The 17,434-nt window shown below is 44.2% G+C and overlaps 1 protein-coding gene across 1 annotated transcript in view; it reads left to right on the plus strand.

Annotated features, from left to right (window-relative positions):
• Positions 1-17,434, plus strand: part of jakmip3 (Janus kinase and microtubule interacting protein 3) — a 567,199-nt gene that overhangs the window by 848 nt on the left and 548,917 nt on the right. The window lies entirely within an intron of this gene.

The following is a 17,434-nucleotide window of genomic DNA, read 5'->3' on the forward strand; positions in this document are numbered from 1 at the left end:
GTAAATTTCATTTAATCTCACAAAACTCACTGTATCCTAATTGATGTAAAGGCCTTGTGTCTGGGCGCTGTTTACTATGCAGACTGCAGCCTTTAGAGGTGGGACATTGAGAATCTGGTCGCTCACTCGAACCCATCAAGGTTCATCAGAATATAGTCTGCATCTATTTTCAATGCAGACATAACTAGTGCTTTATCTGATAATTGTAATTTAATTAGATATTTATTGCTGCTATTACATTTTACAATTCATATGGTCCTAGGGCACAGTGCACATGTGACGTGACACTTCTCACTCTGTTGCTTGTTAATTCTGCTGGGATCAATGTATTTATTTATTTATTGTCACTAACAGAAAAGTCATTTTGTTTAATGATTGAGCGGTGCAGACGCATCGAGTCGTGCATAAAAAATATGATGGGACATGCTGTGGTGGTGCTTTGCATGTATTGTGCAATCCAGCTAGATGCTCTTTAAATGTTAACTTTAGTCAAAGAAGGTGGTAGCTACCTGGCTCGGGGATAGGGTCGGGGGGGAGTTAAAGATTCTACGGATATTCTCACGATCCAGCAGCATCTGTTCTATATTACAGCATAGAGACAAGTGATAAAGAATAGGATTACTGTACCACCACTATAGTGCTCTTTTGTAACAAGGCCTTCATAGAGATGTAATTGTGAGCCTTAAGTTCTTATTAATGTTTATTGAAGGGTGTCAAACAAAACAAATCAAAGCTAACATTTGGTTGGCAGTAGCATAATTGCAGTTGACACACACGACTACACAAAATGCTAAATAAGAATGGATACCTCTGAAGACTGGTGTGTTATTAAAATTGCTGAACTCCAGGAAAGCTAAGTAGTAACACCATGGTTGCCTGCACTGTCAGCACAATATGGCACCTGATTTACAGTACAAGGCCAAAGAAGAAGTTAACAGGGCATAGAAGAGGCTACAGGTTATATTTGTTGCTTCTACTTTCTCCATACTTCCTTGGGGCATATTTTAATTGTTTCAGAGGTTTTTGTATCCGTGGTAACAACATTGGAATTAACTTAACTTGAAATAATAAAAGGCAGCTTAAATAATGAGAGGGAAATTGCTGTAAATAAAATAATGTCTAGTATAAAATCTGCATTGGTAAATACCAGCCTGGAGTTGCACATTGGCTTTTCGTTTGGCAGCATTTAATTCAACCAGTTTCCTTCTAACATTGCAGCCAAAACGTTGCTGGAAGTCCGTATGCCACGTGAATGATACATTAAGTAATGCACTGGGCTTCCCTGTTGCTGTGCTGGACTATGGAATTATAAAATGAGATGACACTTAAATCTTCAAAATTTATGGATTTTTTAGAGTTATATCCTGTTTTTCTGATCGGCTACACAATGTGGTGTTTGAAAATCTGCTCAATTTACTATATATAAGTGGCCCCATTCTACAGATCAGAAATCTAGCATTTGGAGTTTATAGCTTCTACGGAGTTAATTGCATGGTGAAAATAAATGTCAGTGTGGCACAGATCCTGCGAAATTTTAAACTTCACTTGGTTTAGAGAAGAAACAAATAAGCATCAGTTTAAACATCACTCATTAAATAGAAGTCTGTGAGGGTACATACACTGTATTACATGAGTATAGACTTTTTTGTTTCTTGAACCATACTTCAGTTTTAGAAATGTATATAACATACACAGATGTTATATGCAGCATCGGTATAGGATAATTAATCTCAGAAAATGAACCATTTTGTTATTAAGATGGTATTCGCTAGTACCAATACACAAATATAAGTTTTACAATATTACAAATATGATACAAATTATGAATTACTAGACCATCTCTGTTTTAATATAATGTTAAAATGTTAAACTGCATCAATGGGGGGAATTTTAACCTAAAAGTGGGTGGGTTGGGAGCGTGGGGGTAGTTAAAATGTTAAAAATTGGATTCCTGACTTGAACCCACCTCCAACCTGCCCACTTTTGGTTTTAAGAGAGGCGGGACAGGAAGCAGGACAGGGACAGGCAGCCAATCTGCTCCCAGGAGGCGGGACGTCAATATAAATATTATAATGAGGCTGGAAGCCTCTTTTTTAACCTCCATTTTATTTTTAACTGCATGTCGACTAGTTTTACACAATTCGTAAAACCCGGCAGTTACAGTAAGGCGTGGACTGCTGGACCCAGGAGGTAAGTGCCTTTATACCTACCTCCTGGACCCAGGGTCCCTACCTAACCCACCCCCACGATTGGAGACCCCCGCAAGAGGCCTCTGATCACTGCCCCCCCCCAGGCCTCCCCTCACCCCACCAATGAAGCTGAGGCCGGCCATGATCTCCACCCCCACCATCATCCGGAGGCTGGCCGCAATCCCCTGGTGACCAGCCACAATCTTCCCTTCATCCATCCCAATCATCCGGCCCTGATCCTCTCTCCCTCCCGCCCGATCGTTATCATCAACCCCCCCACCACCATCCGATCCTTTTAACGGCCTGGCCTTACCCCTGATCATCTGCATCAACTCCCACCCCCCACCACCACCCGATCCTTTTAATGGCCCGACCCCTGATCATCTGCATCAACTCCCCCCAACACCCCCCACCACCACCAGATCCTTTTAACGGCCCGGCCCGACCCGACCCCTGATCATCTGCATTGACTCCCCCCCACCCCCCACCACCACCCGATCCTTTTAATGGCCCGGCCTGACCCCTGATCATCTGCATCAACTCCCCCCAACAACCCCCACCACCCACCACCACCCGATCCTTTTAACGGCCCGGCCCGGCCCGACCCGACCCCTGATCATCTGCATCGACTCCCCCCCCCCCCACCCCCCACCCACCACCACCAGATCCTTTTAATGGCCCGGCCCCCATGCGAACCCTCCCTCCCTCCCTCTGCGCGGCCTAGTGCCGCAGGCCTACTTGCTGGCAATCAGCCAGCCTCTCAATCTGGCTGTCTGCGCGCGAAAAAACCAAGGCCTCGTATGCAAATCAGACCCTGCTGTTAAAGTCGGCAGGGCCTGTGGGAAACTCGGCGCCCCCACTCCCAACCCGCCCTCCTCCTTAAAATCCAGCCCATTGTGTCAGTTTGCTGTTTCAGACCATATTATTAATGTGGCTTCGGCAATGGTCATATTGAGACTCTGGCCAAATAAATCTTCTGTGTATTTTTTTTATGTACTCTACTCCTCATTAACACACACACACACACACACAGGCCTATTAGTAAATCTGACTTTCAGAATGTAAACTCTATAGGGTATATAGGGTAGCCCCAAGAAATTTAAATAGTTACAAAATGTTATCAAAAACGAATAGCCCGCTTACTTAAAGAGACCCCTGAGGTCTTGGTAGCTGCAGCATAATGTAACCAACAACAGCTCATGCTTATAGCGCAATTAATGCAGCAAAGCGTACCAAAATGGAGCTCAGAGCCAAACAAAATGGAAATTCGGAGAGACTGAAGATGACGCAGTCAAAGTGGTAAGTTTTAAGGAGGATTTGCAAGGTGGAGAAAATATGTAACAAGATGGAGGGTTTGGAATGAGAGTGCCAGACTGGGAGACTAGAAGGCTCTACTACCATTGGCAGAGAGAGGGAGGAATGAACACACAGTAGACCAGAGTTTGAAGAACTGAGTGTGCATGCAGGGAAATAGAGCTGGAGATCATTGCAGAAGCCTGGAAGATTTGTACATGAGGACAATGATTTTGAAGACAATGAACTGAGGGATGGAGAACCAATGAAGGTCAGCAAGATAAGCGGGGCTTGTGCAGGATAGGATGTGGGTGACCCAAGTTCTGAAAGAGTTGGAGTTTATTTTAGGAACTCAGGAGACTGCTGAGGAGGGTATTGGAAAAGTTAATATTGGAGGTGAGGGGTTTGAAACTCAGCTCAGCGCCAAACATGCTACTAAGGTTGTGCACCATCAGGTTGAGTTTGAGCAGACATCCAGGAAGGGAAATTGGATCAAAGGCTAAGGCACGGAATTCTTTTGGTGGGGCCAAGCAAGATGGTTCTGGTTTTGCCAATGTTAAGCTGCAAAAAGTTCTGGCTCATCCATGACTTGATATTGGTCAGGTAATTGGACAGCAGAGGGACAGTTGTTGAATCATGGAATCAACGAGCAATAGGAAAGAGCAAAAGATGGAAACATGGAGCATACCGGAGATGATTGTGTGGGCATGGGAGAACAAGTTACTGTGGAAGCGTTGGCTGTGTTGGGACAGGTAAGAATGGAATGATGTGAGTGTATTGCCACAGAGAGATTATAGAGGAGAGGTGGTGTAGGAAGTGGTGTGGTCAATGGTGTCAAAAGCCACAGAAAGCTTGAGGATGACAAGAAGAGATAATGGGCTAGAAATTCCTCTGATTTGCGCCTCTCGTTAGCGCCTCCGGGGGGGTTATTACAGGGTGCTACCAGCTTTGCGACCAGGCGCGGCAAGAGTACCGACACCTGCGAACTTCCCCTGCAGGTTAGTGGCGGCGGTAAACCCTAACGCCATGATCTCCTGCGCCCCGGAGATCGTGACGTCATCTGGTGCGCAGCGCCCCGGTACCGCCCTGGACGTGAACTTGGCTTCCGCCCCCTGCAGCATCGCTGGGCATCAACACCGGTAGCTGTAGGAGGTGTTGTCACTGCGGATGGCCGCTTGGGGAGCGGTAGTTAAAGAGATTGCCGGTGAGGTAGGCAAAAAACGTTTCAGCAAGACTCTGCATTTTTTTCTATTTTTCAGGTGCCGCGATTGATCAGCCCTGCACTCTGCTAAAGTGCTTGGGGCTGATCGGCGCCGATCGGAGGTGTCGTCAGCGATCGGGCGATTCGTTTTCTTGCAGAGCCTGCAGTAATGGTCCTTCCCTTTAAGGGAGGGAAGGAGCCTCTGATCCTGGCAGCGCTGCACTGGACATTGTGCAGCGCTCTGCTGCTACCGCCCCTCTTGCCTGGTTTAGTGCACCAAGGGAAGTGGTAGCGCTTGATTTAGTGCTCCATTTCCCTCCTGGGGCGCTAAACCGCCAGTTCGCGTCCGTCAGAATTGGGTAGCGCCCAGCGATACTTTTGCGCTCCCACAAAAGTATCGCCCCAAGCCCAGTTTCTCCCCTAATGTACTGTAGTCAGTCGTACAGAATGTTTTAGTGACTTTGATCAGGGAGGAGAGGAGTGCAGTGATTAAGCCAGTTCTGAAAGTACGAGGAAACCACGACCGAGGGGATGGAGCAGTTGACAGTGTTAGCAAACATTTGGCCAAGGAGGTGTAGTTGTGTGCTCATGAGTTGAATAGGGGAAGCCAAGGGAATAGGTGGTAGGTCACATAGAGAAGTTGAATCTGGTGAGGATTGGGGTGGAGATAAAGAGAAGCTGTAGAGTGTAATGCATTGGGGTGATCTCGGGATGGTCTATGACAACTGAAGGAGGAGAGATGATGTGAGGATGGCGAGGGCAATGGAGAGAGCTCGGAGGAAGCAGTTATCAGCAGAGAAGAAGAGTTTGGAATTTCTAGGATTATCGTGGCGCAATGAAAGAATTTGGCCATAGAGAGGGAGGTATTGTGTTTGCAAAGATAATCCAGAGACCGTCAGTGAGTTCAGTTCATGCTGCTTTTATCATGGCTGCCACACACACACACTTCCAGGCACAAGCAATCGAATACCTATACATAATACAATGATCACAGCACTATCAAACTGCATGTGCTCAGGCCAAGGCAATCGAGTACCTATCACCAAATGTCAGACATAACAGGAGGGGCAGTAGTAAAGAGCAAATTAATGTAACAAGGTTGCCTCTGTAGTATTCTCTGTAGTTTAAGTGTAGGACACACCCACTTTGACGTTAGTTAGAAAGCAGTAACACATCAAGTCATTGAAATGCTGTGATAGGAGTGAAGCTCAAATTATTTATCAACATCATCTAAACACTAGGGGGTAAATTTTCACCTTCTCCATATGAGCAGTAATCTGCTGGAGTGGCTCATCCGTTCGTTATAAAATCCACCCGATTTTCATTCCATTGATTTCAATGGAATGAAAATCAGGCTGGTCCTATAATTGGCGAAAGATTTACACAACATATTTTATAGCCTCCTATCACCATCATAAGTGTGTTCTTTACAATATATAGAAACCTTCACCATTCTCCAGTTACCGTTCACTGTTTCCTTTTTTTCCCCAGTGAGATCTCACGCAAACAGTGAAGGAAAGTCTGGTCCTGTTTATACATCACATGATTATGCCTGATGCTATATCAGGGCTCAATGTAATGGCTGCTACAGGGAAATGTCACAGTGTCTTATATTTTTTATATATAAAATGGACACTAGGAATACTACAAGACAGTAATCTAACAAAGCAGTTCAAATGTCAATAGATTTCAGGATCAAAGAATGCCATGTAAACCATGAGATTATATTATAATATTAAAATCACTCTTTGATATCTCTTACATACTCTGATATATATTATACACCCAATCTCAAATTTCTTGTTCCTTTTCTAAAGTTCTAGAATGCATACAGCATTGTGGCTTCGAGGCAATTTCTCCTGCCACCTCTGATTCAGTTCCAGAAATCTAATTTCTGCTTCACTCATAGTATAGAAACTGCTCTCACCAAAGTCAGAAATTATATACTGCGTAACTGTGAATGTGGTTTGTTGTCGCTCCTCTTCCTCCTTGGCTTTCCATTGCCTTCGACACCATTGATCACTTTATCCTCCTTCATTGCCTCTTCTCAAAAATCCATCTTTGTGGCATTGCTCTCCTGGTTCTGTTCTTGTCTATCCTAACAACATCATTACAAATCCCCAAATGGTGTCTCCTCTCATTGCTGAATGGCCACCAGTGGCCTCCCTTGGGTTCCAACCTTGACCCCCTTCTCTTCCTTGTCTGTGTCTATATGTTTCCTCTTGATGGCATCATCTGAATAGATGAATTAGATGGGCAGCATAAACCTTTTCATCCGTAATTATCTTGTGATCTTATGATAAAGTTGCATATATATGCTGATGACATTCAACTTTATCTTTCCATTTCCTCACATGGCAGTTGTCTGCCGCTCCAACCGCTTTTTGACATTGGAGTCAATTTTCAACTTCTGCATTCATTGGGTACAATGCCCGCCCGATGTCACCAGCGGGAGGCCCTAACCATTTTGTTGGTTGTCTCATATTGGTATTCCACTGGTGGGTTGCCAGCATGTACCAAGCCTGATAGGCAGCTCAACATTTTAGGGGGGGTATGGAAAATCCAGCAGGCCATCCAGGCTGGCAGAAAGAGATTAAAGGGGAGAGTTGTGCCTATGGTGGGAGTGATGGAAAGTATTATTAAATGGGGGGGGGAGGGGGGCTGTCAAATAAATAATTATTCTGAGGGCTGCCTCCAGCAATTCCTTTTAAGGGATTGTAATAGGACCACCATTTGCATTGAACAATGAGCTTTTGCCTGTTTCTGGTAAGAGTGCTGCCCACCTAAACTGAGGCCTTCTCAAAAATGGCAATGGACAAGCATCAGATGGGAAATCAGCAGTAATTTTATTTTTGTCATTTTGGTCTAATTATTGCCTCATTCCTGCTCAAAAACACGGCACTGGAGAGACCAACATCAAAGGGGCTATTATGTCTTCAATGAGCCAAAATTTTCTCTAGCTTATTGTTGGTATACTCTCTAGTCCCTATAAACTCCTTTATGCCTCTGCCCCTAACTCCATCAACATCCCTGAACTTCACCTCAGCTTAAATCTGGTTATGAACCTCAGCATTCTGCTCGATCCTGAGCAAAGTTTTTTCTACTCATCCATTCTGTCACCAAGACTGTCCTGTTGCACCTTTATAACATTGCCAGTCTTCGTCCTACCTCTCCTTACTGAAACGTTCGTGCATCACTACTACATATTTATCCAGAACAATTTACAGTCAAATACAGAGCAGTTCTATGCATAGTATAAGTTACATATAACTAGCACATTGCCTCCACTGCCAAGGGCTCTGCCAATGGTTCAGCTAGTTAAGGTCCCTGTATTAGGCAGGAGAATTTCACCGAGGGTGCCCACTTCTGATTGTTACCCAGTGATCATTGCTGTGTGAATATCATTTGAGAACAAGATTGGGCTCACCCGCGATGCCATCCACAGTCAAATATTCTGCCAACGTTCTGGAGGGCAATCAGTACCGTACTCAAGCAAGGATTAAATGCCTTTTGGAGAGGAAGAAGGAGAAAATTGGCAGATTCTACCTACCATTTGGACATTGCTTTAATACTAATATTCTGGGCCATTTGCTTTGTATTATTAATTTTAAGTCATAATACTTGGTCTTATACTTGGGAAGTCTCAATAGTGCCATCATTTGACTTGTTAAATACTTTGTAATGGTTGAGATTTCCCTTTCTGGCAGATTCACCCTTGGAAGTATGACTGAAGCAGCAATGACCTCAATTAATTTTCCAGGATCAGTTGCATTTAAATATTCTAGGTGGGTTTAGGTCACGTTACCACTTCTGATTTTTTTTTTATGCAGCGAGTTGTTATGATCTGGAATTCTCTGCCTGAAAGGCAGATTCAATAGTAACAAATTCAAGAGCAACAAATCCCCAGGACCAGATGGTTTCCATCCCAGGGTTTTAAAGGAAGTAGGTGAGAACATTGCAGATGCCCAAACTATACTCTTCCAAAGTTCTGTTGATTGAGGACATGTTCCTTTCGATTGGAAAATTGCACATATCACTCCACTATTTAAGAAAGGTGAGAGGGAAACCAGGGAATCAATTAGTCTAATATCTGTTGTCAGGAAATTACTGGAGTCTGTAATTAAGGATAGAGTGACTGAAGACTTTGAAAATTTTCATCTGATCAGAAAGAGCCAGCATGGATTTGTAAAGGGTAGGTAATACTTGCTGAACCTGATTGAATTTTTTGAAGAGGTGACTAAAGTAGTGGACAGGGGAATGTCTATGGATGTTATTTCTATGGACTATCAGAAGGCATTCGATAAAGCCCCTCATAAGAGACTGCTAGCTAAAACTGAAGCTCATGGAATTGAAGGCAAAGTATTGACCTGGTTAGGAGATTGGCTGAGCAGTAGGAGACAGAGTAGGGATAATGGGCAGGTACTCTAATTGGCAGGATGTGACTAGTGGTGTCTCACAGGGATCTGTGTTGGGGCCTCAACTATTCACCATATTTATTAACAACTTAGATGATGGGATAGAGAGTCACACATCCAAGTTTGCTGACAGATATACCACTTTGGATACTGATGGGGGAGATGGCTTACCAGGGGAAGGCAGCAGCAGCCAACTTCCTGGCACCAGGGGTGGTTCTGCTGCACAGGACGGGAGGAAAAAGAGGGGAAGAGCTATAGTGATAGGGGATTCTATTGTAAGGGGAACAGATAGGCGTTTCTGCGGCCGCAAACGAGACTCCAGGATGGTGTGTTGCCTCCCTGGTGCAAGGGTCAAGGATGTCTCCGAGCGGCTGCAGAGCATTTTGGAAGGGGAGGGTGAACAGCCAGTTGTCATGGTGCATATAGGTACCAACGATATAGGTAAAAAATGGGATGAGGTCCTAAAAGCTGAATATAGGGAGTTAGGAGGTAAATTAAAAAATAGGACCTCAAATGTAGTAATCTCAGGGTTGCTACCAGTGCCACGTGCTAGTCAGAGTAGAAATAGAAGGATATTTCATATGAATACGTGGCTAGAGGAATAGTGCAAGGGGGAGGGATTCAAATTCCTGGGACATTGGAACCGGTTCTGGGGGAGGTGGGACCAGTACAAACGGGACGGTCTGCACCTGGGCAGGACCGGGACCGATGTCCTTGGGGGAGTGTTTGCTAGAGCTCTGAGGGAGAGTTTAAACTAAAATGGCAGGGGGTTGGGAACCTGAGCAGGGGGACAGAGGAAAGGGAAACAGGGATAGAAGCAAAAGACAGGAAGGAGAAAAACAAAGGTGGTAGTCAGAGAAATCAAGGGTTTAAATCAAATATGGCCACAGTAAATAATTCTAAAAGGTCTAAGAGCATTAAAAAAACAAGCCTGAAGGCTTTGTGTCTTAATGCGAGGAGCATTCATAATAAGGTGGATGAATTAGCAGCGCAAATAGAGGTAAATGAATATGATATGATTGGGATTATGGAAACATGGCTCCAGGGTGACCAAGGCTGGGAACTCAACATACAGGGGTATTCAATATTCAGGAAAGATAGGCAAAAAGGAAAAGGAGGTGGGGTAGCATTGCTGGTTAAAGAAGGGATTAACACAATTGTAAGGAAAGATATTGGCTCTGATGATGTGGAATCTGTATGGGTAGAACTGAGAAATACCAAGGGGCAGAAAACGTTAGTAGGAGTGGTGTATAGACCCCCAAACCGTAATGCAGAGGTTGGGGATGGCATTAAAAGGGAAATTAGAGAAGCGTGCAATAAGGGCACAGCAGTCATCATGGGTGACTTTAATCTACATATAGATTGGGCTAACCAAATTAGTAACAATACTGTGGAGGAGGAATTCCTGGAGTGTATACGGGATGGTTTCCTGGACCAATATAGCGAGGAACCAACTAGGGATCAGGCCATCTTAGACTGGGTATTATGCAATGAGAAAGGATTAATTAGCAATCTTGTTGTAAAAGGTCCCTTGGGTCGGAGGGATCATAATATGATAGAATTCTTCATTTAAGATGGAGAGTGAAGTAGTTGACTCAGAGACTAAGGTCCTGAATTTAAATAAAGGGAACTATGATGGTATGAGACACGAGTTGGGTAGGATTGATTGGGTAATGTCACTCAAAGGGTTGACGGTGGATAGGCAATGGCAAACATTCAAAGATTGCATGGATGAACTACAGAACTTGTTTATCCCAGTCTGGCGTAAAAATAAATCAAAAAAGGTGACTTAACCATGGCTAACAAGGGAAATTAGGGATAACATAAGATCCAAAGAGAGGACATATAAATTGGCCAGAAAAAGCAGCAAACCTGAGGATTGGGAGCAGTTTAGGATTCAGCAAAGGAGGACCAAGGGATTAATTAAGAGGGGGAAAATAGATTATGAAAGTAAGCTGGCAGGAAACATAAAAACTGACTCTAAAAGCTTTTATAGATATGTGAAGAGAAAAAGATTGGTGAAGTCAAGCGTAGGTCCCTTACAGTCAGAATCAGGGGAATTTATAATGGGGAACAAAGAAATGGCAGACCAATTAAATACATATTTTGGTTCTGTCTTCACAAAGGAGGACACAAATAACCTCCCAGAGATGTCGGGGAACATAGGGTCTGATGAAAGGGTGGAACTGAAAGAAATCAGTATTTGTAAGGAAATGGTGTTGGGGAAGTTGACTGGATTGAAGGCCGATAAATCCCCAGGGCCTGATAATCTACATCCTAGGGTACTTAAGGAAGTTGCCCTGGAGATAGTAGATGCATTGCTGGTCATCTTCCAGAACTCGATAGACTCTGGAACAGTACCCATGGATTGGAGGGTAGCTAATGTTATCCCACTATTCAAAAAAGGTGGTAGAGAAAAAGCGGGGAATTATAGACCGATAAGCCTGACATCGGTGCTGGGGAAAATGCTAGAGTCCATTATAAAAGATGTAATAGCAGAGCACTTGGAAAGCAGTGACAGGATTGGACAAAGTCAACATGGATTTACAAAAGGTAAATCGTGCTTGACTAATCTACTGGAATTTTTTGAGGATGTAAATGGTAAAATAGATAAGGGAGAACCACTGGATGTGGTGTATTTGGACTTTCAGAAGGCTTTCGATAAGGTCCCGCATAAGAGATTAGCGTGCAAAATTAAGGTACATGGGATTGGGGGCAAGGTATTGACTTGGATAGAGAACTGGTTGGCAGATAGAAAGCAAAGAGTTGGAATAAACGGGTCATTTTCCGAGTGGCAGGCAGTGACTAGTGGGATACCGCAGGGATCGGTCCTAGGACCCCAGCTGTTCACAATATATATTAATGATCTAGATGAGGGAATTGGATGTAATATCTCCACATTTGCAGACGACACAAAGCTGGGTGGCAGGGTGTGCTGTGAGGAGGATGCTGTGAAACTCCAGTACGATTTGGACAGGTTGGGTGATTGGGCAGAAACATGGCAAATGCACTATAATGTGGATAAATGCGAGGTTATCCACTTTGGTGGCAAAAACAGGAAGGCAGATTATTATTTGAATGGCAATAGATTGGGAGAAGGGGAAGTGCAAAGAGACCTGGGTGTTCTTGTGCACCAGTCGCTGAAGGTAAGCATGCAGGTGCAGCATGCAGGTGCAGCAGGCGGTTAAGAAGGCAAATGGTATGTTGGCCTTCGTAGCGAGAGGGTTCGAGTACAGGAACAAGGATGTCTTGCTGCAGTTGTACAGGGCCTTGGTGAGACCGCACCTTGAGTATTGTGTGCAGTTTTGGTCGCCTTATCTGAGGAAGGATGTTCTCGCCATGGAAGAAGCGCAGCAAAGATTCACCAGGCTGACACCTGGGATGGCAGGAATGACGTATGAGGAGAGATTGTGTCGATTGGGCTTATACTCACTGGAGTTTAGAAGATTGAGAGGGGATTTCATCGAAACCTATAAAATTCTGTCAGACCTGGACAGAGTAGATGCAGGAAGGATGTTCCCGATGGCTGGGGAGTCCAGAACTAGGGGTCATAATCTAAGGATAAGGGGTAAGCCATTTAGGACTGAGATGAGGAGGAATTTCTTCACCCAGAGAGTGGTGAACCTGTAGAATTCTCTGCCACAGAGGGCGGTGGAGGCCAGTTCATCAAATATATTCAAGAAGGAGTTGGATATATTTCTTAAGGCTAAAGGGATCAAGGGATATGGGGAGAAAGCAGGGACAGGGTACTGAATTTCGATGATCAGCCATGATCTCATTGAATGGCGGAGCAGGCTCGAGGGGCCGAATGGCCTACTTCTGCTCCTATCTTCTATGTTTTCTATGTTTCTATGACACAAAGATAGGCAGCATTGTAAGCAGTGTAGATGGAAGCATAAAAATACAAAGAGATATTAATAGATTAAGTGAATGGGCAAAACTGTGGCAAATGGATTTCACTGTAGGCAAGTGTGAGGTCTTAGGACCTAAAAAGGATAGAACAGTGCACTTTCTAAATGGTGGAAAAATAGAAAGTATGGAGGTCCAGAGAGACGTAGGAGTCTATGTACATAGGTCATTAAAATGTCATGGACAGGTACAGAAAATAATCAAAAAGGCTAATGGAATGCTGGGCTTTATATCTAGAGGACTAGAATACGAGGGGGTAGAAGTTATGCTACAGCAATACAGAGCCCTAGAAAGGGTTTTGACCCAAAACGTCAACTCTAATTTCTCTCCACGGATGTTGCCTGGCCTGCTGAGTTTTTCCAGCATTTTCTGTTGTTATTTTGGATTTCCAGCATCTGCAGTATTTTGCTATCGTACTAGACCTAGTTAGTACTGTGTTCAGTTCTGGACACTACACTTTAAGAAGGATATAATGGACTTGGAAGGAGAGGAGCATAGATTTACTAGAATGATACCTGGACTCCAAGGGTTAAATTACTAGGAGAGATTACACAAACTAGGGTTGTATTCCCTAGAATTTAGAAGATTAAGGGATGATTTGCTGGAAGTTTTCAAGATATTAAGGGAAACTGATAGGGTAGATAGAGAGAAACTATTTCCACTGGTTAGGAAGTCTAGGGGGCATAGCCTAAAATTAGAGCCAAATCTTTCAGAAGTGAAGTTAGGAAACACTTTTATACGTGAAGGGTGGTAGGAGTTTGGAACTCTCTACTGCAAATGGCAGTTGATGCTAGATCAATTGTTAATTTTAAATCTGAGATTGATAGATACTTGTTAACCAAAGGTATTAGGGGATATGGGCCAAAGGCAGGTATATGGAGTTAGGTCACAGATCAGCCATGATCTCAATGAATGGTGGAACAGGCTCGAGGGGCTGAATGTTCCTATGTTCCTAACTTTCAAAAGAGAATTGGATATATATTTGAAAAGGAAAGAGTAGTGGCTAATAAGAGCTGGCACAGGTAGGAATGAGACTCAGTAGTTCAAATAGTTCCCTTTCTGTGCCAGAGAGGTTGATTGGTATTGTATTAACAATTATCACGTTAAAAGGGTACTTACTCTGATAAATACCAGCTCTAACTTTCTGCGGCGAGTTTAATTTGAGTTTAATGTGCAAATCCAGCAAGCTCTTAAAACTACCGGGGAAGCTGAGGGCAAGCTGTCATTTGTGCGTGGCAAACGGCGGAGCGGCGTAAACCGGCCAGCAAGTTGTGACGAATCGCAACTCACAGCATATCTCTTCTTCCCCTGAACTTGCTGGCTGATTTGCGCATTAATAATGGCGTGTGTCGTGAACTTGCTGTTAATTTTCCAGCAAAATGTGGGCCAATCAATGAGGTTCCGTTACTCCCCACAGTGTTCACCTGCTGGTGGTCCTTCATTCACTTATATTCAAGCACCCCACTAAATATCTCACATGTTGTGTAATTGTTTGAATCATAATATGCCTGTTATCACCCATACAGTATTTTGGTCTGCCTACTAGCACCTGGGTTGACTGCATCTCTGGCATTTACGGTCACTCTCACTGTTTGCATTCTCTTTATAGTTGAAGACCATCGATAACAGCAGAGAGTTTTACCCTAGAGGAAGAATGTCAGGCTGCAGTAGTGTAACAGCGCAGCGACTAGACACTTGCATATGTCTACAAAGCAACTTGGCTGTTAAAATTCTAGTTTTAAGACAGAATATTAAATCTTAAACTATTAAAAAATGATGATTTTCAATGAAATATTCATTTCCAAATGATCCATGACAGAATTTATTACAAGAGTCTACAATGTTGAGCATTGAGTGAGTTTAACTCTTGATGGGAAAGATCCCAAGTTAGCATGTGGTGAATGCTAGCCAGAAATGGAGCAGCATCATGGTCTGTCCTCTGTAATACCTTATTTATCATAGAACAAGTGTTCTACTTGATTTGGTATGAGTTTGTAATATTAGGCATTTCATGCCCGCTGTATAGCCTGATCAAAGTACGTTAAATTTGACTGCTGCATCATCACAAAATCATAGTAATTACAGCACAGAAGGAGGCCCTTTGGCCCATTGTCTCTGCGCTGGTGCTAATTATTCAACTAGAACTATTTGCTCAAATCTAATTTCTTAATTATGCCCCTTTCAAATGCTTTCCCAATTTTGTCTTCATTTATGCTCTAGTCTTTGTCTCAATACTTGTAGCAAAACGTTCCAGCCTTTTAGTGTGGCCATATAGCACCTGTCTTTTGGGCGCTAATAGGCCTACGTAAGTTCCCAATATGACAGGGAGTGCGCCATCCGCCATATTGGGAAAGGAACAAAAATAGGCATCCAGGGCCCACACCTGAAACAGACGTTAGGCCAATAGCAAAATACTGCGGATGCTGGAAATCTGAAATAACAACAGAAAATGCTGGAAACACTCAGCAGGTCAGGCAGCATCGAGGAGAGAGAAACAGAGTTAGCATTTCAGGTCGAGGACGTTAGGCCCTTTGCACATGCAAATAAGGGGCCTCACAGCTATCTGAGGCCCCCACTTCAAGATTGATTTGCCCCGAGGCGCAGGCTGCACTCAGTAAAACCAGGCCTTGGGACTGCCTGCGACCAGCAAGGCAAGTTTTTCACATTTACTTGCCTGAATGTGGAGCCTGGAGGAGCAGGAGTGCTTCTCCCAACCCCAGATTTAAAGAACACGGGCCACTGCTCCCACCCCGCCCCTCCGATCGCCGCGTTCCTGATCCTCCCACTCCCCTCGATCCCTGGCCCCTGAGATTCTTGGACCCGATCCCAGACCCGACCTCTGGCTCAACCCCAATCCTGGAGAGGTCAGGGAGTGGGCTGCTGATGCCAACAGCTCTTAAAGGGGAATTTTCTGGGCTATGCAAAGTTCACAGAATCACAGAAACCCCACAGTGCAGATAGAGGCCATTTTGGCCCATCGAGCCTGCACCGACACATATCCCACCCGATCCCCGTAACCCCTACACCAACACATATCCCACCCTATCCCCGTAACCCCACATATTTAATCCCCCTAACACTAAGGGTCAATTTTTTTTTTATCATAGCCAATCAACCTAACCCGCACATCTTTGGACTGTGGGAGGAAACCGGAGCACCCGGAGGAAACCCACGCAAACACGGGGAGAATGTACAAACTCCACACAGACAGTCACCCGAGGCCGGATTCGAACCCGGGTCCCTGGCGCTGTGAGGCAACAGTGCTAACCACTATGCCACCGTGCTGCCAGTTGCCAGTGCAAATGTGCTCACCCTTTTCATAATCTAACAGTGTTGTTTCACAAGCCATCATAATAGCATTTTAGTTGTAAATGTGATGCAGTACCACAGAAGAACAATGCCCAGCTCTCTATCAACATTTAATCTATTTTCCAAGGCTGTGGGCATACCCATGTTTAGCAGGGCACTCTGCATTGCAGCCATCATTTTGCTCTGTTTCCCATGAAAAGTGACAAAACAGCAAAAAATCAAGCATCCTATCCACATGCTGCATATTTGACATACTCATATGTCAACCACTAAGGTGGTTGTAGCTCTGCAAAGTTGGATCACACATGTCTTCTGTAATGTATATACCTTTAAGGGGGGAACTACTTTTTACAGCTCATGTATACTGTAGTACCGGCAGTGACCACACCTGTATATAGCACTGAGTAGTAATCTGTACAGTCAGTTCCACTGTGAGCCACGTTGAGTAAACACCTGTTGTTACCGTTCTCCTGCAGTCTGTGTCTTATTATACCCAGACACAACATCTTCCTTCATATTTCCTATTCCAAAATATGTCCCTATTCTAATTGCTTGCAGGAGACAGTCGCATATAACTGGTGGCAACAAACACAGGCAGGAGGAGGGTAATCTAAGTGAGCACTGATTCTTTAAAAAGAGAGGTCCCTGGAGATTTTGGGATAATCAGTGGTGCATTATATTAGTGCATCAAAGTCCTGTGACAGGCCACAGTTGGGTGGTACAGAGTTGCCTGCATGATAAGGTCCTGATGTAGGCTGGAGATGTGGTAAATGAACCCAACATGCTTGTCCAACTGCTTGTTTGATAACAAATTATGAATGAGTCAGAGAATTCTACAGCTTAACATTGGAAAAGGCCAAAGTCAAGCTGTTTAGTTTCCACGAACTTCATGCCCTAACCCCCTGATCCATCTCCCTTTCTGGCAGCTCACTCATGGTCAACCCAAAGGTGTGCAACCTCAGTGTCCTAATTGAAGCTGAACTGAGCTTCACCAAGCCCATCACCAAGAGTGCCTATTACTTTCTCTGAAATATTGCCCATCTCTGTCACTAACTCACCCCCATCAGGGAATGAAACTCTCATCCAAATAGTAGGCGAGATTATGCTGAAAACATAAT

This window comes from Somniosus microcephalus, chromosome 8 (assembly GCF_052327205.1).
Source record: "Somniosus microcephalus isolate GS21.2 chromosome 8, FLI_Smic_1.0, whole genome shotgun sequence".
Lineage (NCBI taxonomy): Eukaryota > Metazoa > Chordata > Chondrichthyes > Squaliformes > Somniosidae > Somniosus > Somniosus microcephalus.